We start from the raw sequence: 27,974 nt of genomic DNA on the forward strand, positions 1-27,974 counted from the left end.
AAGTTTAGATTGTTCGGTTGTGGGCAAACTATGTATATCAAGTTTTAACAAGTTGTAAAGTTAGAGAAGAAGAGAAGGAGAGAAGAAAAGAGAAGAGGAGAGAGAGAGAGAGAGAGAGAGAGAGAGAGAGAGAGAGAGAGAGAGAGAGAGAGAGAGAAAGAGAACTAAGTGGTAGCTTCCTAGAGTCTACATATAGTTCTAGGTCAGCCTTGTAATATATTATTAATACGAACAAAGTCTTTAGGACAAAAATACTCTCATTAACACAACCTAATTATTAAAATAATGACTCACTTCTAAAAATGAGTAGCACTATGGCTATCCTAAGTATAAGAGTTACGTCGTGTAATAATGAGTTCAAACAAGTCTGATCGTCTCTTCAAGAAATGCAGATTAGTTTTAAATTAGAGCAAAATCGGAAAAAGAAAATAAGAAAATAATTTTACTGAACATGGTTCATATTCAAAATCTTAGGGTTTTTGAAGGTTTGTGGCAAAATTAAAACAGATTAAAATCTAAAATAAGAACATAACGTGCATAAACAAGAGAATAACTACCATGCAATTAAACAAATAAACTAACTAAGCTAATCTAATATAATCCATTCAACCATCCAAATAAATTACGACAAAATCAAACAAGCAATTTAACTACGGGTCTAAACAAAAGTCTTTCAACAATAAAATAACCTAAACACACTACTTGAACAATTATTTAAATCCAGCATTGATTTTTAAATAAACGCAGCAAAATAAACTTAACAAATAATATGACTCAAGCAAGCTTTAATAAAGGAAAACAAACTAATTTTAATAGTAAATATTAACCCAACAAGTATTCAAGATTCTAAACAAAGAGAAAGAGAGAGAGAGTAAAAGTTAATACTACAATTAACCCAAACAAAACTTAAACTTAACAATGACATTAAATACAAAAAAGATAAACTAAATTTAACAATACTAACAATTATTAAAATAACAGAGAGAGAGAGAGAGAGAGAGAGAGAGAGAGAGAGAGAGAGAGAGAGAGAAAGAACAAAAAAAATTCTTTAACAATGAAATAAATTAATGCACCAACTAACTCAAATAAAAATTTAAATTCAACATTAACTCCAAATAAAAGTGTTCAATGTAAAGATTAACCAAAACTAAATATTAAAATATGTATTGAATGAAAAAATGAAAATAAATAATAATAACTAATTAACACGAGAGAGAGAGAGAGAGAGAGAGAGAGAGAGAGAGAGAGAGAGAGAGAGAGAGATTAGAAGAAGAGTTGTGGAGTTGGAGATGCAGCGATGGCCAATTGCATGTGAGGAGAAAAAGTCTCCTGTGCGGCGCCTCCTCCAACTTTTAAGCTTCCCAGCACACTTTTTCATTCTTCATTCCAGCGCCTCCTGCTCTCTCCAGCGCCTTAAACACACACACGGAAGCCATTGCATGGCTGGGTCACATCAAGACCCCGCCCACTTTATTTATTTATTTTGTTTTCTTATTTCTTCTTTTTTCTTTTTTTACAAGCCTAATTTCAACCTTCATACAGCCCGTAACTCTCAAAATTTCAAACACAAAAGTTGTAGAGCTCTTTCTTGGCTTTCCACAACATTTTGAATTGTCTTAATCAGAGGTCGAACGAGAAAGTTATGCCCAGAATATGAAGTACAGTTGGTTTTTAGCTTCCAATAATTGTCCTGCAATAAAAAAATACCAAAAATTCATAAATTACTCAATAAAACCGAAATATTATAAATAGAACACAATGTTAAAATATTAAAAGTAATTAGGCATTTAATTAAAAATATAATCCTTAATGCATGAATTAAAACACCTAATTACGCATCTTTGACGCGTAATCACACCCCCAACTAACGTTTTGTTAGTCCCTAACAAATAATGTGAATGCATTCAAACCAGGGGAATAGCAACTAAAATTTCAATACTTATGAAAATTACATGTCATGAAATATGTTTAATGAATTTAGGAACACAGGACATAGATTAACCCAAGTTACGTATCAACTGAAAGAATTATACATCATTTAGTAAAACAACCAAGATAATGGAGTGTAACAAAGCTTACGTGTACAAGAGAGGATTAGAGTTCAAAGATTGACCACCAACAAACATTAACGGTTTCAAACACACTAATTAATTTGAGACAACTGCACGGTTTTACTCTAATTCGGAACCATTATATTGGTGGCTTTCACACTATTACACTTTAAAAGACACTCACTTTCTTGATTAGTTAGGACCCGGATAGTAGGTCACACTACTACAAGGTACCCACTTTTGGTTAGTTAGGACTCCGGTAATAGGTAGTCCTTTCCAATACACAATTGCTCTCCTTTTGTATTCCTTTTTTTTTTTCTCTCTTTTTCTTCTTGTTGCAACTGATCCCTGGCTTGTTTCTTGTTTTCCTTTGCTTCAAGTTTTTTTCTTTTCTTTTCTTTTTCTAAACCATTAGGACATGGTTCATCAGAGTCTCAAATAATTGAAGTATATATCAACCAAAAATGATCTAAGGTAGTCTTTCTAAGTCTTTTAACCTGTGTAGTATGTGTAGTAGAACTTCCAACATCCTTCTCTTGGTTACAACTAAATGAAATGGATAAAACTCTCTTTTGATTTAAACCCTAATTTGTCCTATATCTTACATGTTCCATATCCTCAAAAAGAGAAAGAAAAAAAAAATTTGGGCATGTACCGTTCATAATTAAGGATTTAGCATGCTTTGAGCTCAATACCGGTATTTCCCAAATGTGGACCTAACCAACATGCAAACAAAAATTGTAACGCCCCAACTTGGGTTTGCTAGGGTGTACTACGTCTCTCCTCCTCCACCTAGACTAGACAACAGGGGGCGGGCCTTATCAGACTAATGACTGGCTCTACAAACCAACACGTGTCCTTTTTAGTGTGTTTTGTCCTCACTCACACACTTCCTGAGAAAACTTCCCAGGTGGTCACCCATCCCAAGATTGCTCCAAGGCCAGCACGCTTAATCGTGGAGTTCTTATGGGAAAGCTCCCGAAAAGAAAGGTGCACCTTATTGATATGGGTAGTAACATCTAATCTTTTAAATCTTTCATTCACGAGGTATCACATTTTTAACTGTAACGCCCTCAATTTCTAAATATAAAATGTAGCATAATAAATAAAAAAATCAACCCGAACCCCTGAGTAACAGGGATAGCTTGACATAAACAGCGGAAACCTAAGTAGTAGTAAAATAAATTACATCCATCAGACCATTAATTACATGATACCAGAGTTTACTACATCACCAAATACTGTACTTATATACAACCATCAAAATATCAAAATGACCCTAGGATCATACAACAAAAATTTACTGATCCTAGTACAAAACTTACCCTCCTAACGGGGTAACTTGACAAACTTAACGGCGGTCAATACCCGCCGGTCTCTCAGGGGCTCCTGAAAAATCATTTAATATTCGGGGGTGAGACACTTTTCAGTAAGGGAAAATAAACTAAATACACCTGTGTGGCAATATGAATATATATATAATGCAGTTATACATATACAATATATTTCATATATCAGTGAACATACGTCAAAACATACTGAATCATCATATACTTTCATATTATTCTAGTAAATCATATCATTCATAAATCGTCTGTTATATCTGATAATACTAAAAACATACACAGGATGAATAGCTAGATGATGTCATGTATTACCCCCCATGACGGGTTGTGCAGCCCGAAGGCGGGACTCAATAATGGCTGGCCGACCACTGTCGAGTCAAAAAGTGTCTGTAAGTACGATGGGCCCGCCACACCGTGGTCCAGACTGCTAGGTGGACGTCTATAACTCCACACTGAAAGCCACATCGACTATCCATCTCCCACCCCCTCGTGGGGTGGTTAGCACAAGTCTAAACATAAATATCTTATCTATATAGCTATGATACCGAGCTTCTGGAACTGAACTAAACTAACATCTGGGTTTTGATAACATATAGTACATGATTACATAGCATCTTTCATAATTACGGTCTTGTGCTGAATATTTCATAATTATGGTCTTGTGCAGAATATATCATAATTTCGACCTCGTGCCGAATATATCATAATTACGGCCTCGTGCCGAACATATCATACATATCGTTCTGAAATTAAATCAATTACCATGCATTTCAAAATTATCATTATATATTGTACTCTTTCATAATTTCACAAAACATATTTCATTTGTATCATCGTCGTATCATGATATTCTTCCATGGAAAATAGTATTCATGCCACACATTTGTTGTATAAAAGCATACATTATATTCTAAAAATCATAATTTCTGACATCTCATATATATATATATTTATATATATACGTTTCATTACATTAGCAGTATTTTTCTCAAACATACATTTATTACATAATATTCAAATATTGTAAAAACTTTCAGGATATTAAGTTACTCATAAATAATAATAATTTGCGTGAAAAGTAACTGTTTTAGTTTATTCCCTTACTTGACTACTAAGAAAGCCCCTAAAATATCCTGATCTAACCCCCGTAGGATTTCCTAATCAATACCCTGAAACTGAAAACTTCCAGTATTAAACTTTAGTATTCTTACGCGTACATCATTTCCTATAACTGTCGTAATATCAAATTTGGCTTAAAAAACCTTACCTCAACTTAGCATGATTTCCAACTTACTTTCACCAATGATCCGCTCCGGCAAAATTTGGAGAGAACTTCCCCAGGAGCTTCGTGGTGACTTCGGAATGTTGAACCGGAGTAATTCGGCCCAAAATCGATGAGAGAGAGAGAGAGAGAGAAAACCGAAGAGGAGAGAGAGGGGAGAGAGTTTGCTTAAGGGTGAAGTTAAAACTTGGATTTTTGATATTTATAGAACAGGGGATTCGTCGATAAGCCACGTCATTCTTTGATGAAATTCAATCCTCGTCGACAAAATTTAGTCAGCTCAAAACCTCTCTTAGTATTTCTTCGTCGACGAAATTCAGTCTTCGTCGGTGAATTTTCTTATACTGTCGTCGACGAATCCTGACTTCGTTGACGAGTCCTCTGATAATCTTCTTTCCTCTTTATTATTTAAATTCCATTTTTATTCAGGTTGTCACATTTTTCCCTCCTTATAAAATTTCGTCCTCAAAATTTACAGTTCATATAATTCATCATCCTTTATTAGACAAAATGGTCTACTCATTTTATTACTTATCCTCACTTATGGAGGAGGAATACAGTGGTTACAACTCAAGTTTTGGGAGATTACATATACTAAAAGAAATTTCCCCCAAACTAAAAGATCACATGCTAACTAAAGTATTACATGTACCTGCAAAAGAAATATTACATATTTACTCAAATTTCAAATTACTTTTAAACTGCTGGGAATAGTTGCGGATATTTCTGTCTGATCTGTTCCTCGATCTCCCAAGAAGCCTCTTCTATCGCATGATTCCTCCATAGAATTTTTACCAGAGGAATCTTCTTACTACATAATTCATGTTCCCTTCTATCTAGAATCTACACTGGTACCTCCTCATAAACTAACGAATCACTGAGTTCTATCTCACCATAGTAGATAATATGAGAAGGATCTGGAACGTATTTCCTCAACATAGATACGTGGAATACATCGTGTATTCTGGATAGTGTAGGTGGTAAAGCTAGCCTATACGCGACCAGCCCCACTTTCTCTAAAATCTCAAACAGACCGATAAATCTAGGGCTAAGTTTATCCTTCTTACCAAACCTCATAACTCTTTTCAATGGAGCTATCTTCAGAAACACATGATCACCAGCGTTGAATTCCAAATTCCTGCGGCGATTATCGGCATAACTTTTCTGTAGGCTTTGAGCTGCACTGATTCTATCCCTGATAAGTCGAACTTTATCATATGCCTGTTGTACCAACTCTGGCCCCACAACTCGCTACTCACCTATCTCGTCCCAATACAAAGGAGATCGACATCTCCTACCGTATAGTGCCTCAAACGGTGCCATGCCAATACTGGACTGGTAACTGTTATTATACGCGAACTCTACCAGCGACATGAACTGAGTCCAACTACCCCCAAAATCTAAAATACATGCTCGGAGTATATCTTCTAATATCTGTATTGTCCTCTTAGTCTGCCCGTCTGACTGAGGATGGAATGTCGTGCTAAAAGATAGCTGAGACCCTAAAGCTTCCTATAAGCTTCTCCAGAACCGTGACGTGAAACGCGGGTCTCGATCTGACACTATAGATACTGGCACTCCATGAGAACGAACTATCTCCTAGACATAAATCTCAACTAATCGGCTGAGGGGATAGCTGATCTTGATAGGGAGAAAATGGGCGGACTTAGTCAATCGGTCTACTATCACCCAAATCGCATTCTGGCCATATGACGTCGACGGTAGCTCTGAAACAAAGTCCATGGATATATGATCCCACTTCCACTCTAGGATAAATAGCGGCTGCAACTGACTTGTTGGCCTCTGGTGCTCAGCTTTTACCTGCTGGAACGTCAAGCACTGGGCTACATACTCAACAATTTCCCTCTTCATTCCACTCCACCAGTAAAACTTTCATAAATCCTTGTACATTTTTGTACTACCGGGATGAACCGTATACAAGGATCTGTGAGCCTCTTCCAAAATAGTCCTCCTAATGTCAGCATCAATAGGAACACATAGTTTGGAACGAAACGGCAAAGCTCCGTCATCTGAAATGCAGAATTCCTCTCCCTGACCACTCTACACTCTGTCCATCATCTCTACTAACTCTGGATCTTCCTTTTGAGCAGCTCTAATTCTTTCCTGCAGAGTAGGTTGTACCACTAGGCTGGCGATACATACTGGAGTATTACTCTCCATCAATTCAATGTCGAGTCTCTCTAGATCCATCATGATCGGACACTGGATCTCCATAGCTGCCAACGCTAGGCTCGCGGTCTTCCTGCTCAACGCATCAGCTACCACATTTGCTTTCCCTGGGTGGTAATTGATGGTACAATCAAAATCTTTAATTAACTCTAACCACCTTCTTTGCCGCATGTTCAATTCCTTCTGGGTGAAGAAATACTTTAAACTCTTGTAGTCGGAAAAAATCTCACACTGCTTGCCATACAGGTAATGCCTCCAAATTTTCAATGCGTATACCATTGCAACCAATTCAAGATCATGGGTAGGGTAGTTCTTCTCGTATTCTTTCAACTGTCTGGATGCATATGCCACCACCCTACCATGCTGCATTAACACACAGCCAAGTCCCTTTAAGGATGCATCACTGTAAATAGTATATCCCTCACCCCTAGACGAGATGATTAGTACTGGCACTGTGACAAGCCTTTATTTCAGCTCCTAAAAGCTCTACTCACAGCTATCGTCCCATTCAAATCTGGCATTCTTCCTAGTCAGTCGTGTCAGAGGCCCTGATAAAGCTGAGAATCCTTCGACAAAATGACGGTAATATCCGGCTAACCCCAAGAAACTCCTGATCTCTTGGACGTTCCTCGGTCTAGCCCAATTCACTACCGCTTCAATTTTACTAGGATCTACAGAAATTCTGTCTTCTGAGATTACATGCCCTAAAAACACAACTTTCTCGAGCCAAAAGTCACATTTGCTGAACTTTGCATACAACTTCTTCTCCCTAAGCATCTGCAAGACCTGCCTCAAATGTATCTCGTGATCCTCATAGCTCCTCGAATAGATCAATATATCATCAATAAAAACAACTACAAACTGATCTAAATATGGATGAAAAATCCTATTCATCAAATCCATAAATATTGCAGGGGCATTCGTCAGACCAAATGGCATAACTAAGAATTCGTAATGCCCATACCTGGTTCTAAAAGCTGTCTTCCATACATCTTCTGGTCTCACCTTTACCTGATGGTAACCTGACCTAAGATCGATCTTGGAATACACCCGTGTACCCTAGAGCTGATCGAATAAGTCATCGATACGGGGTAGAGGATATTTGTTTTTGATTGTCACTTTATTAATCTCTCTATAATCTATACACATCCTCATAAACCCGTCCTTCTTCTTCACGAACAGTACTGGAGCTCCCCACGAATATACCCTAGGTCGTATGAAGCCCTTATCAAGTAAATCTTGCAATTGATATTTCAATTCTCCCAACTCTGCTGGTTCCATTCGGTACGGTGCTTTAGAAATTGGCGCTGTACCTGAAAGTAGATCAATAGGGAAATCTACCTCACGATTGGGCGACAAACCCGGTAATTCATCTGGGAACACATCCATAAATTCTTTTACCACGGGCGTATTGATAAGTTTCAATTCACTTTCTGACATTTCCTTCACAAAAGCCATGAATCCCAGACAGCCATTCTAGAGCAGTCTCCTTGCCTGAACAGCTGAGACCATCTGAGGTAAAGATTGCACTCGTGACCCTGTGAATCTAAATTCTGGTTTCCCTAGAGGTCTGAATATCACTTCCTTTGCACGACAGTCTATAATAGTAGAATTAGCTGCTAGCCAATCCATGCCAAAGATAATGTCAAACCTGTGCATATCTAGCACTACCAAATCAGCAGATAAAATCATCCCCTGAACATCAACTGGACAACCATGAAGTATCCTACTACATCTTACCACTGATCCGGTCGGTGTAGCCACTAACAGTTCAACATCTAATGATTGCGTTTTTGCCCCACATAATTTAACACACCCGAAGGACATAAACGAGTGTGTGGCACCAGAATAAAAAATTGCAATAACTTTAAATGAAAACACATTAACCGTACCTATCACCACATTGCTGGCTGTCTCAGTGTCGCCCGACATCAAAGCGAAAACTCTGGTTGGAGCCATATTCTTATGCTGGCCTCCACGTGGCGCCTGATAACCTCCTCTTGCAGTTCTAGGAGCAGGAGTAGCACCAATCTAAGCCTGGCAATCCCTCATCACATGCTCTTACTCCCCACATTGATAGCAAACACCTTGTTCGACACGACACTCCCCGAGGTGTCTCTTCCCACAGGTCGGGCAAACTAAAGGTGGTTGTACACACTAAAAACCGCGATTCCCAGTCTCTTGCCTCCGGTCTCTATAATAACCACCCCTCTTCCAAGAACCACGTCCAACCCCATGCTGGGAACTAGAAGGTGTGGACCTCTTCTTCTTCCTCTGCTCCTTTGCCTCCAACCGCTCCCCAATCTCCGCTATAGAGGCTCTATCCACTAGCTCAGCAAAATCCCGCAACTTCAATATCGATACCTGCTTGTAAATTTCTCTCCTTAGACCTCTCTCAAATTGTTGTACCTTCTTCACCTCATCTGGAATGATGTACGGAGCGAAGCGAGATAGCTCAATAAACCTCGCCACGTACTGCTGTACTGACAGCTGTCCCTGCTTTAGATTCAAGAACTCCTTAATCTTAGCCTCCCTGGAAGAGGCTGGAAAATACATGTCGAAGAATATTTCTTTAAACTGCTTCCACGTCATTTCCACATGTATAGTCCTCTGCTGTTCTAAAAGTCTCACTGCTGACCACCATCTCTCGGCCTCCCCAGTCAGTTTGTAGGTGGCAAACAACACCTTCTGCTCCTATGAACACTGCAGCATTGGAAATATTTTCTCTATCTTTCGAATCCAGTTTTCAGCAACTGCAGGATCTATCCCTCCTGAGAAAGACAGAGGATTCATCTTTATAAATTTCTCGATCGAACTACTGTGGTCTATCGATGGACCACCTTGTTCCTTCGAACTCCAAACAATCTCCGCCATAACTTGTTGTGCTACGTAGCGTAAGATGGCATTTGAATCACTACCCGCAACGCTTGAGGGTCCAGCACCCTCACTCCCACTGAAGTGGGCACTATTGCCACCAAGATCCATCCTGAAAACAAATAACTTAACTCAGAACCCCTTCACCATACATATCACTCAACTCATATAGTATATTCTCCTAATTAACTCGTCACTCTTGATCTCAATTCAAGGCTCAATCTTGCAACCTAGATACCCAACCCGACGATAGTTTACAATGACTTTCTTGAAATCGTCACCCCAGGAAAATCACATAAACCACCACGGAAGTCCTGCATCTAGCCTACAAAACCAGACCTCAAATCTCCTAATCCTATACTCTGGTATTATTACTACTGTACTCTAGAGTCTACAGAACCTAGTATCCTAGGCTCTGATACCAAACTGTAACGCCCTCATTTTCTTAATATAAAATGTAGCATAATAAATAGAAAAATCAACCCGAACTCGTGAGTAGCGGGGATAGCCTGACATAAACAGCAGAAACCTAAGCAGTAGTAAAATAAATTACATCCATCAAACCATTAATTACATGATACCAAAGTTTACTACATCACTAAATACTGTACTTATATACAACCATCAAAATATCAAAATGGCCCTAGGATCATACAACAAAAATCCACTTATCCTAGTACAAAACTTACCCTCCTAACGGAGTAACTTGACAAACTCAACGGCGGTCACGACCCGCCGGTCTCTCAGGGGCTCCTGAAAAATCATTTAATATTTGGGGGTGAGACACTTTTCAGTACGGGAAAATAAACTAAATACAGCTGTGTGGCAACATGAATATATATAATGCAGTTATACATATACAATACATTTCATATATCAGTGACCATACGTCAAAACATACTAAATCATCATATACTTTCATATTATTCTAGTAAATCATATCATTCATAAATCGTCTGTTATATCTGATAATACTAAAAACATACCCAGGATGAATAGCTAGTTGATGTCATGTATTACCCCCCATGACGGGTTGTGCAGCCCGAAGGCGGGACTCGATAATGGCTGGCCGACCACTGTTGAGTCAAAAAGTGTCTGTAAGTACGATGGGCCTGCCACACCGTGGTCTGGACCGCCAGGTGGACGTCTACAACTCTTCACTGAAAGCCACATCGACTATCCATCTCCTACCCCCTCGTGAGCACAAGTCTGAACATAAATATCTGATCTATATAGCTATAGTACCGAGCTCCTGAAACTGAACTAAACTAACATCCGGGTTCTGATAACATATAGTACATGATTATATAGCATCTTTCATAATTACGGCCTTGTGCCGAATATTTCATAATTACGGCCTCGTTCCGAACTTATCATAATTATGGCCTCCTCCTGAATATATCATAATTACGGCCTCGTGCCGAATATATCATAATTACGGTCTCGTGCCGAACATATCATACATATCGTTCTGAAATTAAATCAATTACCATGCATTTCAAAATCATCATTATATACTGTACTCTTTCATAATTTCACAAAACATATTTCATTTGTATCGTTGTCGTATCATGATATTCTTCCATGGAAAATAATATTCATGCCACATTTTTTGTATAAAACCATACATTATATTCTAAAAATCATAATTTCTGGCTTCTCATACATATATATACGTTTCATCACATTAGCAGTATTTTTCTTAAACATACATTTATTCCATAATATTCAAATATCGTAAATGCTTTCAGGAAATCAAGTTACTCATAAATAATAATAATTTGCGTGAAAAGTAACTGCTTTAGTTTATTCCTTTACCTGGCTACTGAGAAAATTCCTAAAATATCCTGGTCTAACTCCCATAGGATTTCCTTATCAATACCCTGAAACTAAAAACTTTCAGTATTAAACTTCAGTATTCTCACGCGTACATCATTTCCTATAACTGTCGTAATATCAAATTTGACATAAAAAGTCTTTCCTCAACTTAGGGATGATTTCCAACTTGCTTTCACCAACGATTCGCTCCGGCAGATTTGGGGAGAACTTCCCCAGTAGCGTCGTGGTGACTTCGGAATGTTGAACCGGCGTAAATCCGGCCCAAAATCGATGAGAGAGAGAGAGAAAGCCGAAGAGGAGAGAGAAGGGAGAGAGTTTGCTTAAGGGTGAAGTTAAAACTCAGATTTTTGATATTTATAGAACAGGGGATTCATCAACGAGCCACGTCATTCGTCGACGAATCCTTTAATAATTTCGTCGACGAAATTCAGTCCTCGTCGATGAAATTCAGTCGGCTCAAAACCTCTCTTGGTATTTCTTTGTCGACGAAATTCAGTCTTCGTCGACGAATTTTCTTATACCCTCGTAGACGAATCCTGACTTCGTCGACGAGTCCTCTGATAATCTCCTTTCCTTTTTATTATTTAAATTTCATTTTTATTCGGGTTGTTACAAAAATCACAAGCAATTTTCACATTGAAATTCTATCACATGGAAGCACACAGTTGCATATGTAAATTCTCTTCCCCCAACTAAAATGAGACATTGTCCTCAATGTGAAAGCACATGGGAAATGGAAAAGATATGCATGGGGGAAAGAAACTAACAGAAAAAAAAAAAAAACAATAGAGAGTCACAACCAACAATCACAGTAGAAAAAGAAAAGAAAGATGTAAACAAGAAAAAATAAAATAAAAATAAAAAGAAAAAAAGAAAAAGAAAGACAGTAAAAGAGAAAGGTCAGAGGACTCCTGTGGGGTCTTGTAGGAGCAAGACCTCTTCATGTGGATCGAATGGAGTCATGAAAGGCTTAAGACACTGGCCATTGACTATGAAGTTGTTGCCACTCTTTGGATCTATAATTTCTACCGTGTCATGGGAATGAATTTTTTTAACGATGTACGGGCCACCTCATCAGGACTTCAGTTTTTCAGGAAACACATTCAATCTGGAGTCATAGAGAAGCACTTGCTGAGTAAGGAAAAGTTGTTTGTCTTTGATTTTCCTGTCATGCAGCAACTTCATCCACTCCTTTGCTAAGCGGGCATTGTCGTAAGCTTCCCCCCTAAATTCTTCAAGCTCACATACCTGCAATTTCCTTAAACATTTGGCATCGTCAAGTGAAAAGTTAGTCTATTTTATAGCTCATAAAGTACGATGCTGAATCTCAACAGGTAAATGACATGTCTTACCGTAAACTAACCTGTAGGGAGACATCCCTAAGTTTTTTTTGAAAGTAGTTCTGCGGGCTCAGAGTGCATAAACAAGTTTTTATTACCAGTCTTTTCGATTAGAACGCACCGTTTTCTCAAGCATGATTTTAATCTCTCTATTGGCCAACTCAACTTAACCATTAGTCTGAGGGTAGTATGGAGCAGAGACCTTAAGGACCACTCCATACTTTTGCATGAATTTTTCAAAAGGTTTGTTATGAAAGTGCAACCCTCAATCACTAATGATCGCCTTGGGCATGCCAAAATGTGCAAATAACTCTTTGAGAAAACGGATGACAACTCTGTGGTCATTTGTTCTATAAGGTATAGCTTCCACCTATTTTGAGACATAATCCACAGCAACTAAAATGTAATAATGCCCAAAAGAGTTTGGAAATGGTCCCATAAAGTCAATTCCCCAACAATCAAAAATTTCAAGAGTCAAAATGGGAGACACAAACATTTCATTCTTTGCTGTGATTTTTCCTAATTTCTGATAAGTCTTACAGGTTTTACAAAAATTCTCAACATCTTTAAACATAGTAGGCCAGTAGAGTTTACTTTGCAAAATTTTTGAAACAATTTTCTTTGCAACAAAGTGGTCTCCACATAGTCCACTATGACGAAAATGCATCACAAAAGTAAATTCATCATCGGGCATACATCTGCAAACCAATTGATCAGAACAATATTTAAACAGATATGAGTTGTCAAAATAGTAGTGTCGTACCTCTGCAAAGAACTTATGCTTATCCTGATTTACCCAATGGTCTGGCATTCAATCAGTGACAAGGTAGTTCACAATATCAGCAAACCAAGGAGCGTGCGACACTGCAAAAAAGACGCTTATCAGGAAAATCATCATTTAAGGGAGAAAGGGATATAGATATATCAGGTAGCTGCAAATGAGAAAGATGGTCAGCTACAACATTTTATACTCTCTTTTTTTTTTAATCTCGAATGGTGATGTCAAACTCTTGAAGTAGTAGAATTCATTTGATCAACCTGGGCTTAACATCTTTTTTTGCCAACAAGTATTTCAAAGTAGAGTGATTAGTAAAAATAATAACAGAAGATCCAATGACATAAGAATGAATTTTTTTCATGGCAGACACAACAACCAACAACTCCTTCTCAGTGGTAGTATAATTTTTCTAAGCATCATTCAAGGTACGACTTGCATAATAGATGACAGAAGGCTTGTTATCAACTCTTTGACCAAGAACGGCCCCAAGAGCGAAATCACTAGCATCAGTCATAATCTCAAATGGCAAGTCCCACCGAGGGGGTTGCATAATGGGTGTCATGGTCAAATATTTCTTCAATGTCTCAAAAGCCTGTTGGCATGCACCAGTTCATAAAAATTCAGTCTCGGTTTGCAATAAAGAACAAAATGGTTTAGCAATACTACTGAAGTTCTGAATGAAATGCCTATAGAAGCCGGCATGACCAAAGAAAGAATGGATATCCCTCACTATCTTAGGGACAGGTAACTAGGAAATCAACTCTACCTTGGCTCTGTCGATCTCTATACCACGCTAAAAAACTAAATGGCGAACTACCAAACCACTACTTACCATAAACTGACACTTTTTCCAATTCAACAACAAGTTCTTTTCTACATATCTTTTTAGGAAAATAGTTAAAATTTTCAAACAGGTATCGAAAGACTTACCAAACATAGAAAATCCATCCATAAAAATTTCACACATCTCATCTAACATGTCAAAGAAAATACTCATCATGCAGCGCTAGAAAGTAGCGAGTGCATTGCATAATTCGAATGGCATCCTGCGAAAGGCATAAGTACCAAAGGGGCAAGTGAAGGTGGTCTTCTCTTGATTCTTTGGTGCTACGACAATTTGATAATACCCAGAAAAACCATCCAAAAAAGCATTACTAGCTACTTTTTCGAGTCTATAATCTAGGAAGGGTAACGAGAAGTGATCTTTTTAGCTAACCGAATTTAATTTTCGATAATTAATGCACATTCTCCAACCCGTTACTTTTCTAGACGAGATCAACTCTTTACCAGCATTCTCAATGACAATCAAACCAAATTTTTTGGTATTACCTGTGTTAAGTTTACCCACTTGCTGTCAGAGATGGGATAGATGATGTCAACTACTAATAGTTTCAACACTTCTTTCTTTACCACTTATTTCATGGTTGGATTCAATCTCCGCTGCGCATCACGAACTGGTCTTGCATCTCCCTACAGAAAGATGTTGTGAGTACAGATTGCAGGATCAATCCCCTTGATGTCTGCAATAGTCCAACCTATTGCTCCTCGATGCTGCCTTAATACCTGTAATAACTCAGTTTCCTACTTCAAAGTAAGATGAGAGGAAATTACCACCGGGAATGTGCCCTTAGTTGAGCCCAAAAAACATATTTCAAGTCCTTAGATAGTGGCTTCAACTTAAGTGTAGGGACTTCTTCTTCCGATGACTTCATGACTTCTGGTAAGTCAAGAGCTTCAAAAGTTGGCTTACGCCAACTACTCATATAACCTGCATCTAACAATTGAGGGGAACCGTCTATCTCTGTGCACTGCCCCTCTGAATTTTTCAACTCTTTATACAAAGGAGTTGTCTTATAAAAAACATCAAACTGCTCGGGAGAGTCATTCTCAAATGCACTGTCAGAATCAAACACTAATAATAACTTTGAAATATCAAAATCATCTATCACATCAACTACACGTACCTTAGAGTCATCACAACCAATCGACATCTTGCAAGCATTAAACATATTTATCTCCAATGTCATATTCCTGAATGTGAGCTTCAATACTCCACTTCGACAATTGATCAATGCATTCAAGGTAGTAAGGAATAGGTGTCCAAGTATGACGGGTGCCTAGGAAATGGTGGAGATAGGCTGCTGCATATCCAAAACCACAAAGTCCACCGGGTAGTAAAATTTGTTGACTTGAACCAATACATCCTCAAGAACACCTTGTGGTACTTTCACTAATCTGTCAGCCAACTTTAGCACAATGAAGGTCTTCTTCAGCTCACCTAACCCCAACTGCTCATATATCGAGAATGTTAGCAAGTTCACACTACTCCCCAAATCAAGTAGAGCTCTCCCAATGCGAGATTCACCAATTATAATGGAGATGGTGGGAGAACCAGGATCTTTGAGTTTCTAAGGAGTTTCACTCAATATCAATGCACTGATATGCTCTATCAAGAAAACCTTCTTCTTTACATTCAATTTCCTCTTCACTGTGCACAAGTCCTTCAAAAATTTTGCATACGAATGAACCTGCTGAATGGCATCCAGAAGTGGGATATTGATCTTCACCTGCTTGAAGATCTCCTAAATCTCAGTATGGTATTTGTTCTTCTAACCAGCTGTCAACCTCTGAGGATAGGGTACCACAGGTCGGTACTCGTTACTAGTATCAACCTCCACAACAACCGACTTCTTCAATTCTGGACTTATTTCCTCTGATTTTTCTTTGGCCTCATCTTCCTCAATTGCTACTTCAGGTGTTGGGGCAACTGTTTGCTTCTCCATGAATATCTTAGATCGGGAGACGTCTTTCCCACTTCTTAAAGTAATGACGGCCTTTGCCGTTTTAATAGAATCCCCTGAAACATTATGCATAGGCTGTTGTTGCTACTGGTATACCTGAGGATTAGGCTGAGGCTATGTTAGAAATTTCCCTTTCTCTAAAGTACTTAACTGTGTACTTATCTTATTAATGGCGCCTCGTAGTTCATTGTTAGTTGTGGCTTGAATCTGTATGAACTGTTGAAGAGTATCCTCAATAGACCTTTTCGATGGAACCGATGTGACATTAGATGTAAATCCTGGAGGTGGGTAGTGCTGAGAAATTAGACGTGACTGATACGAGTGCTGAGGCAATTTTTGCACAAGACTGGGGAGGCTGCTGAAATTATGAAAAAGATTGACCAGACTAATCATTTCTCTATGAAAAATTCGGGTGATTCCTCCATCCTGGATTGTAAGTGTTTGAGAAAGGCTGATTAAGAGCTTTGTTAACCCAATTTGCTAACTGAATCTGATCAGACCTAATCTCCTGTACTACTGTCAGAATCGGACAATCCTAGGCCTTATGACTACAGTCAACGTATAGAGAGCACACCTCAACTGATTTCGTTGCTTTCACCTTCTCTAACTCCATAACCTCTACCCTCCTAACTAATGCAGTAATACGAGCGTAGATATCAGTTTCCTCCTTTATTTCATATTTACCTCCACTACCAATTGCCCTAAGAGGTTGCACCGCCATTAGTTCCTGATTAGATCGTGTATTCCACTGTTGTGCACTTTCAACTAAGTAATCAAAGACTGCTAGTGCCTTATCTGGTTCCTTGCTGAAGAACTCCCCATTACACATAGTTTGAACAAACTGCTTACAATCAGGAGTGAGGGCAGTGTAGAAATAATTTACCAGCCTCCAAGACTCAAACCCATGATGCAGACAGATATTTATCAACTCTTTGAACCTTTCTCAACAAGCTTGGAAGGTCTCATCACCTCTCTGCATAAACTAACTGATTTGCTCCTGTAGGAACTAGGTTCTCTGAAAAGGAAAAAAAATTATGTAAGAACTTATGCTGCATATCAGTCCAATCAGAAATAGAGTTAGATCTTAGAGAATTAAACCAAATCTTTGCCTTATCCTTCAAGGAAAAAGTAAATAAACGAAGTTTAATGTATTCATCAGTTCCTGCTCTAGTAATTAAGGTAGTACATGCCAACTCAAAATCTGTTAGATGCTGATAAGGACTTTCAGAATCCATCCCGTGGAACTGAGGTATTACTAGCAACATACCATGCTTAATTGTGAAATTCGGTGCATTATTTGGCAAAGTAATACAGGATGGTGTAGTGGTACGTGTAGGCCGCAAAAAGTCTTTCAAAGTGCATGGTGTAGGTGGAGGTGCAGGTGGATGTTCCCTTAAAATTCTTTTCAAAAAGATCACTCAAATTAATTTCAGTGTTCTCACTTACATCAGAAACAGGAAACCTACTACCTGTATTAGGTGACATTTTGTATAGCCTATGTGAAATGTCTCTAACCCAAGACATCAAACATCAATCCAAACAGCAAACAGTCACCAACATAGCAACAGACAAGCATGATCAAAAGTTTGTTTTTTTTTTTTTTTTGAAAACATTATATTTTTTGTGTTTTTAAATTATGAGAAAAATCAAAATAAATGGAGAAAACTAGTTTGAAACTAATTCTGGCACTCCCTGGCAACGGCGCCAAAAACTTGACTCACTTCTAAAAATGAGTAGTACTATGACTATCCCAAGTATATGAGTTATATCGTGTAAAAATTAGCCCAAATATGCTAGATCGTCTCCTTAGGGAATGCAGATTAGTTTTAAACTAGCGCAAAATTGGAAAAAGAAAATAAAAAAACAATTTTATTGAACATGGTTCATATTCAAAATCTTAGGGTTTTTGAAGGTTTATGGCAAAATTAAAACAGATTAAAACCTAAAACAAGAACATAACGTGCATAAACAGGAGAATAACAACCTTGCAATTAAACAAATAAACTAACTAAGCTAACCTAGTACAATCCATTCAACCATCCAAATAAATTACGACAAAATCAAGCAAGCAAATTAACTATGGGTCTAAACAAAACTCCTTCAACAATAAAATAACCTAAACACACTACTTGAACAATTATTTAAATCTAGCATTAATTTTTAAATAAACGCAGTAAAATAAACTTAACAAATAATATAACTCAAGCAAGATTTAATAAAGGAAAACAAACTGATTTTAATAGTAAATATTAACCCAACAAGTATTCAAGATTCTAAACAAAGAGAAAGAGAGATAGAGTAAAAGCTAATACTACAATTAACCCAAACAGAACTTAAACTTAACAGTGACATTAAATACAAAAAAAAAAAACTAAATTTAACAATACTCTAACAATTATTAAAATAACACAAAGAGAGAGAGAGAGAGAGAGAGAGAGAGAGAGAACTAAAAATATTCTTTAACAATGAAATAAATTAATGCACCAACTAACTTAAACAAAAAATTAAATTCAACATTAACTCCAAATAAAAGTGTTCAATGTAAAGATTAACCAAAACTAAATATTAAAACACGTATTGAATGACAAAATGAAAATAAATAATAATAACTAATTAACACAAGAGAGAGAGAGAGAGAGGGTTAGAAGAAGAGTCGTGGAGTTGGAGATGCAGCAATGGCCGATTGCATGTGAGGAGAAAAAATCTCCTGTGCGGCGCCTCCTCCAACTTTTAAGCTTCCCAGCACACTTTTTCATTCTTCATTCTAGCGCCTCCTGCTCTCTCCAATTCCTCTCACACACACACACACACATGGAAGCCATTGCATGGTCGGGTCATATCAAGACCTGGCCCACTTTATTTTTATTTATTTATTTTGTTTTCTTATTTCTTTTTTTTTCTTTTTTTATTTCCCAACGCACAAGCCCAATTCCGACCTTCCTACAACTTGTAAAATTTCAAACACGAAAGTTGTAGAGCTCTTTCTTGGCTTTCCACAGCATTTTGAATCGTCTCAATCAGAACTCGAACGAGAAAGTTACGCCTAGAATACAAAGTACGGTCGGTTTTTAGCTTCCAATAATTGTCATGCAATAAAAAAAATACCAAAAATTCATAAATTATTCAATAAAACTCAAATATTATAAATAAAATACAATGTTAAAATATTGATAGAAATTAGGCATTTAATTAAAAATTTAATCCTTAATGCATGAATTAAAACGCCTAATTACGCATCTTTGATGCGTAATCAAATAACATATTCTCTTCTAACACCGTCTCTTAAGCTAAAGGAGTATAAATATCACCTAACCCCAATTTGTAACAAATATGAAACAAGGCAGGTTTAAAGAAAGGCTTTGTAAAAGCATTGCCTAACTAATCAACAAATTTCACTAAGGGAGTCCTTACAGTCTTCTTCAACACAACATCCTTCATAAAATGGCAATCAACTTCTATGTGGTTTGATTGTTAGCAATATAATATGGCTTATGAAACATTGGGTTGTTAGCAATATAATGATAGCTTGATTATCACAAAATACATCTATTTGCTTCATTACCAAGAATCTCATCTTTGACATAAGAGACTTCAACCACATAAGCTCACTCATATATATATATATATAAAGTCATAGCTAAATATTACTTCATTACTAGTTCTTGCTATAGTAATTTGTATTTGCTACACTAATTGTCAAAATTACTTCCCACAAATATACAATAATCCATAGTAGACCTTAAACATCAACAAGTTCACTTCAATCTATATCAAAGGGTCCCACAATCTCGCAATTTCTATTACATTTATATATCAACCTATTGTAAGGGGAGCCTTTGAGATATCACAAAATCCTACAAACAAGATCCTAATGTGGTTGTTTAGGATTTTACATAAATTGACTCACTTAAAAAGTCCAAAACATATTTTGGCTAAGATGGATATAAACCTTTTCTACACCATATTATCTCAATACCAAGAAAGTAATGTTGAATACTATAGTACTTTATTTGAAATTTTTCTTGAAGCCACTACTTAACATTTGCAATACCACTAGGGTTGATGCTGGTGATGATGATATCATCAACTCATACTACTAGAAATACCACACTTGTCTTCGTTTTACAGACAAAAATCAAATGGGCAAAGTAACACTGGAAAAAGTCAAATGTAGAAACTACAACACTAAATTTGTCAAATTGTTTAAGACCATAGGTGGCCTTATGCAACTGGTATACTTTACCAACCTCCCCTTCAGTAATATACCTAGGAGATTGCTCCATGTATACTTCTTCTTGCAAATCTCCGTGCTAGAAGGCATTCTTCACATCTAACTAATATAAAGGCCAATCAAAATTAATTATCAATGAGATCAATTTACGAATAGAATTTAATCAAGCAGTAAGAGGAAGGTCTCAAAATAATTAATACCATACTTTTGGGTGTACCCCTTGGTACCCAATCAAGCCTTAAGTCGCTTGATAGAATCTTCAAGAAGATATTTGATGGTGTAAACCCAACAACACCTAATCGAATCTTTGTCAGGAGGAAGATCTATTCTCGTGAGTGGTCAAGATGCCCATTTCTACATTATTGCATGCTTCTACCCAAGGTTAGCAAGTGCTTTAACAAGTGAGGAAGACATAGAAATTGAGGAAATAGACAAGGCAAAAGAATGCAGAGGATTGGGAAGGTGAAGAATTGAAACATAATGATCGATTGGTTAAGAAACTAAGAATCGTTAGCATATGTTTGAGTACCTTTCTAGTGTACAATGGGCAAATCCAAATCACTTTGGGATTGATCTCCAAATCCAGAAAATAGTAATGGGTAGAGGAGGTGTCTATCTAGTGGTACTGATGTCAATGCTTGCTTTCTATCATTCATAAATCTAAATTGTTTTTTTAGATTAGTAACTAATGGATTTGAAAGAGGTGTACAACATTTCTCGAGAGGGATAGGGGTAGGAACAAGAGGATCAACACAAGAGGCGGGACTGTAAATCATTGATGGAATCAAAGTAGATTCATTTAAGGAGGACCCACACAAGAAAAATAGGGTGTCCAATGAGAAATGTCACATCAACACTAAAATATCTCTACAAGTGTGGGGATCATAATATTTATATCCTTTCTGAGTTATTGAGTACCCAACAAAGACACTTTTAACAATAGGAGGAGAGGACGTGTCTTGAACAATATGTTAAACATGAGCAAAACATGTGCATCTAAAGATTCGAAGTATAATAGAGAACATAAATGTTTTTGGGTACACAATAGGGAATTTGTCCCCTTAGAACACTTGAGGGCATCATATTGAACAAAAAATAGGTTGTAAGAAGAGCGTTGGTTCAAAAGGTTTAAGGAACATGCATATGAAAGAGTAGAGATCGTGTTATTTCAAGTGAATATCTATTTTTTTGTTCAACTACCCCATTATGGAAAAGGATATGAGTACATGATGTTTGATGAATAATCCCTTTGTCCAAGCAAAAAGACTAAAAGCTGATTTGAACAAATTTGAACACTGGTGCCAAATTGAGTATTTATTTCCTAGTAGAATTGAGTAAATATTTCAAAATTTAGGCTTATCTTTTAACAAATAGATATAGGTCATAAATGAAAAATCATCCACAAAAGGACATAAAATATTGATGATCAATCAGATTCTTGACTCTACATAGACTCCAACTATCTAAATGAATAATGGAAAACAAGAATTTACTACAAGACTCGACTCTAGAAAAAAAAAAAAGCCCTAATATACTTTCCTAATTAAATGTAGAGCAACTTAAGATGATAAAAAAACAAATTTTTGAGTTTTGTATATTTTTACCCTTTTCTTGCAGCTTTACTTGATCTTGAGACATCTTGCTGATTTTGTTTTCTAGTTCAGAAATATATAGATTTTTCTCATTATCAATGGAAGTTTGGGATCTTAGATCTTCTAATTCTTTTATCACCTTTTCATTCTTACTTTCTAATCTCTTAATTTTCAAATCTTTTTCTCTTTCAACGAGTTTTTTGAGATTCCAATTCTTTCATTATACTTTCATTCTTATTTTTCAATGATGTGTATTGTTTAGTCATATTAACTAGAATCTTATGAACCTTGAATAGTTCCTTTTGTAGTTCTTCATAAGATGACATACTCTCATCATTGGATTCATTAGATGAATCATCACTATAATCATTAAATGATTTGGATGAGGAGTTTGTTCTTCATCATCGTCCCATGCCATAAAGCAAGCAACCTCTTGGTCACTTGATTCACTACCTGAACTACTTGTACTAATATTATCCCATGTAGTGGCTTTCATTGCCCTTTTCTTTTTCTTTTTGGAATCTTTCTTAAGTTGTGGACAATCCAGTTTTATGTGTCCAACTTTCTTACAATTATAACATGTTGGAACTTTAGCCTTTGTTTTCTTCTTACTGATTTCCTTTTCATCATCTTCATCTGATTTTGAGTTCCGGATTTTTCTTGTAAATTTATCCTTCTTTCTAAGGATTTTTTCAAGTTTCTTGGTTATGAAAGCTATTTCATTTACAACCATCTTTTCTTCATCTTCATCACTAGAGCTTTCGTTTGAGACTTTAAATGCAATGGATTCCTGACTTTAGATTTTTCACTTCTTTCGTTTATTCTCATCTCATAGGTAAGAAGAAATCCAATTAGTTCATCTAGTGAGGCATTCTTAAGGTTTCTTCCTTTCGTTATAGCTGTGGCTTTGGTCTAATGGATGGAAGACCTCTAAGGATTTTTCGGAACATCTCATAAGTATAGTAGGTTTTCCCTAAGGCATTAAGGGAGTTTATGATATGAGTGAACCTAGTGTACATACTTGTAATAGATTCATCTGGGTTCATTCTAAAAGCTTCATATTCTCCAGTAAGCATGTCAATTCTATTATCTCTTACGTCAACGGTACCTTCATTGGTACCTCTAGTTTGTCCCATATCTCTTTTGCTGTTTTGCATACCATGATCCTATTGAATTCATTTATGTCAAGAGCAAAGTATAAGGCATTTATAGCACCTGAGTTAACTTGCAACATGTAACGACTTGATATTTCATGCCATTTTTTTTCCAAATACATAAATTGTAAAGTCTCATTGCTCTGATACCTTCTAATTTAAATCAAACCATCAACACGGACCAGGTAGGGACCGTGGAACCTATATAACCATAAACCACCTATGTAGTGGGAAGCAAAATACATATAACCACGCCAATATATACAATACCAAAGTGTCAGAATTTTCCAGAATATGCATACATAACCATTCCCAGTATACCTTCATTTGAACCTAAGGACTACTCCAAAATAACTCCCCAAAATACTCACCCTATAAGTAGGGTAGTACTGTAGTCCCCTCTATTTGCGAACCTGATCTACTCACTTGACTGGATCGCCTGAAAAATGTTAAATCACTAGAATGAGACAACGCTCAGGAAAACGAAATATGCTATTGCTAGTGTGTGGCAGTTTAGTTTACATAAATGTAAAATCTAATTTAGAAGTACTGCAAACAACTGAGTCTCAGAAAACATGTATAAATAATGCACAGTATAGCTCATACTTATGTTGTTTAACATAAACTATTTTTTTGAATTTTATATTCATAATACTTATAATATTCATAGGTATGATTACGATTTTTGTAAATCTGGATATATGTATAATAACTGAGAAAATTTTCCTAGATGGATAACTGAAAGTCATGATTTAACCCCTCATGACAAGGTTGTGCGGCCCACAAGCGGGACCTATCCTTGGCTGGCCGTTCAGAATAAGTCAACTGAACTTCAAAAGTCAGATCGGTCTCCTCAACCCTAACTGACAAGGAGCCTGTCCACAACATAGGCACGATTGATTGTTGAAAATCCACATACTATCTGAGTTATGTGGTTGCACTCTAAATTGAAAATAGCTACGATACCATGCTCTACTGATTGAATCTGGTCCATCAGGGTCTGATACTATATATATAACTGATATTTCTACATTACTGTTTTACCATAATTTTGAAATAACCATAACACTGTAAAATTGATCTGAATAATTTAAAAATCTGAATCACTGACTGACTATTTAATATCTGTATATCTAAATATCTGAGTATTTAGGTGTTGTGGTTTTGAAATCATGGTATCTTGGAAATACTATGAATCATGTTTCTAAATATTATGTAAAATTTTTATCTGTACGTGCACTGAAAATTCATCATTCTATAGAATATGTATATCTCCTGATATTTTCTGCTAATAAACTGTAAAACATGGTATTTGTAAACTGCATAAATACTGTACTAATCTGTTATGAGCTTATGCCACACAATTAAATAATTAGATTCACATGCTCTAAAATCTGTATTTTCTATTATACTAATATTTTATGATCTGAATAATAATCTGGTAAAACGTATAATTTATACTGATAACCATACTAAAATTTCCTAGCGTAGCCTGACTATCTGAGCACTAACTGCTATTTACAATCCCACGTGTGCAGCATTCATAATTTCAACATCCTGAAATAATACACGTATAATTTCCCAATCAACCAACTGAATTCACCTAAATAATTATCACATGCATATTCTCCCTAAATCCATAGGTGCATAATTTCTAGACTATAAATTATGTATCATTTTACCTGAGTTCCTGAAATATCACCCACTGGGATCCTCAACCCTTGCCTACAGGGTCCCAAAACACCTTATTCCTAAAAATATAATACCCTGATTTTACTTCTCAAAACCCTAACATATCCTCATATAATGCAAAATTTGGGCTCAAATGAACTTGGTAATACTAACAATATCCAAATATTCTACTTACCCTGGTTTTTGGATGGTTCTCAAACTTCTCAAATCAACATTTTGCTTTGGCTATGTTGTAGAGAATCTCCCCAGGATCACCGTGGTAGCTTCTGATTGTCGAACCAGGGAGAGGCGGAACCGGAAACCTAGAGAGAAAGCAGAGGATGCTTTTTCTAGAGAGAGAGAAAGAGAAATGAGCCTGAAATTTCCGTAGAAAATATGATTTTTGACTTAATATAGAAAGCTTGTTCATGTGGACTTGTCGATAAGACACGTCGCCTCGTCAACGAGTCAATGAAGGGAGCTCGTCGACGAACACCTTCTCCTTGTCGACGAGTTTCAGGTTCTGGAAGTGGTCCTCTACTATCGACAAGGCATGAGTTCCCGTCAACGAGCCGAGGAGCCTTGCTCATTGACGAGCCCTCTACCCTCGTCGACGAGACCCTGCTGAAATCCCCTTAAAATTTTCTGTTTCTCTCTTTTCTTTTATTATTTAATTACCATAATTCTTTGAGTCTCTACATTCTTTCATCCTTACAAAAATTTCGTCCTCGAAATTTACTATCTGTATTGACACCATTCTTGAAAGAAAATGAGCTACTTATTTTATTATTAACCCTCACTTATGGCGGAGGAATATCGTGGTTATATAAGCAGTTTTGGGAGATTACAAATATACTTATAAAAGAAAATTCTCCCAAAACCAAAAACTCTATCTTATATTCTAAATAATAAATTACAATTATACATTCGTCACTCTGTACTGAATAAAACAAAACTGTCATTATTTGAACTATACAAATCACTATTGTACCCTACTAAACAGGTGTGGGTATTTCTGTCTGATTTCTTCCTTAAGCTCCCATGAAGCTTCTTCCATGGCATGATTTCTCTACAGGACTTTTACTAGATGAATTTTCTTACTGCGCAATTCTTGTACCTTCCTATCTAAGATCTTTACTGAAGTTTCCTCATAAGCTAAAGCATCACTGAGTTCCAATTGCATAACTGATGACATAGGAGAGATTTGAGACGTATTTCCTTAACATAGATACATGAAATACATCATATATTTTGAATGGAGCTGATGGTAAAGCTAGATGATAGGCAACTGACCCAACTTTTTCAAGTATTTCAAATGGGCCAATAAACCTAGGGCTCAACTTACCCTTCTTCCTAAACCTCATGACTTCCTTTAGTGGTGCTATTTTCAAAAGCACATGGTCACCCACTTTAAATTCCAATTCTCGACGATGAGTATCTGCGTAACTTTTCTGCCGACTCTGAGCTACATTGATTTTATCTTAAATAAGCCGGAGTTTATCATACGCTTGCTGCACTATTTTTGGCCCCAAAACTCGCCTCTCACCTAACTCATCCCAATATAGAGGAGAACGAAACATTCTATCATAAAGTGCCTTATAAGGTGTCATGTTGATGTTGGCCTGATAGTTATTATTGTAGGCAAATTCAACCAAAGGCAAATACGGGGTCCAGCTACCCCCAAAATCCAATACACACACTCGCAGCATATCCTCAAGTACCTAGATTGTCCTCTTTGTCTGACCATCTGTCTAAGGATGAAAAGCAATGCTGAATGCTAACTAAGACCCCAAAGCCTCCTGCAAGCTCTTCCAAAATCGTGATGTAAAGCGTGGGTCAGGGTCCGAGACTATAGATACTGGCACTCCATGGGGTTGAATAATCTCCTGAATGTAGATCTCTGCCAATTTGTTCATAGGGTAGCTCACTTTCTACCTACTAAAGTTAGCTACCCTATGAACAAATTGGCAGAGATCTACATTCAGGAGATTATTCAACCCCATGGTAGAAAGTGAGCTATTTTTGTCAGCCGATCAAAAACTACCCAAATGGCATTCTGATCATGCAGCACCGGTGGTAGCTCAGTAACAAAATCCATGGATATGTGGTCCCACTTCCACTCATGAATGTAAAGTGGTTGCAACTGCCCTATCGGCCTCTGGTGCTCAACCTTAACCTGCTGGCACGTCAAGTACTACTGCACAAATTTGGCAATCTCCTTCTTAATGTCACTTCACCAGAAATACTCTCACAAATCCCTATACATTTTAGTACTTCCAGGATGAACCGTGTATAGAGATCTGTGAGCCTCCTCTAAAATCGTTCTCCTAATATCATTATCTGTAGGCACACATGATCTGGTGCGAAACCTCAAAGCTCCGTCATCTTACTAAACTCCTCTCCATAACCACCATGTACTCTGACTATTACCTCTGTTAATTCTGGGTCCTCTTTATGAGCAGCTTTAATCTTTTCATATAAAGTAGACTACACAACCAGACTATCAAGAAATTCCTAGTGGCAATCCTCCACTAACTCCACGTTGAGCCTTTCCAAGTCCATCTGAATTGGGTGCTAAATTACTACTACTAACTGCACTGTACCCTATGATTTACAGCTTAGTACATCAGCCACCATATTTGCTTTACCTAGGTGGTAGCTGATGGTGCAATCATAATCCTTGATGAGCTCTAACCATATCATTTGCCGCATATTCAACTCTTTTTGCGTAAAGAAGTACTTTAGACTTTTATGATCAGAGAATATCTTGCATCTCTCACCGTACAGGTAATGCCTCCAAATCTTTAGTGCGTGTACCACTGCAG

The sequence above is a fragment of the Malania oleifera genome, chromosome 9 (assembly GCF_029873635.1).
Source record: "Malania oleifera isolate guangnan ecotype guangnan chromosome 9, ASM2987363v1, whole genome shotgun sequence".
NCBI classification, from domain to species: Eukaryota; Viridiplantae; Streptophyta; class Magnoliopsida; order Santalales; family Ximeniaceae; genus Malania; species Malania oleifera.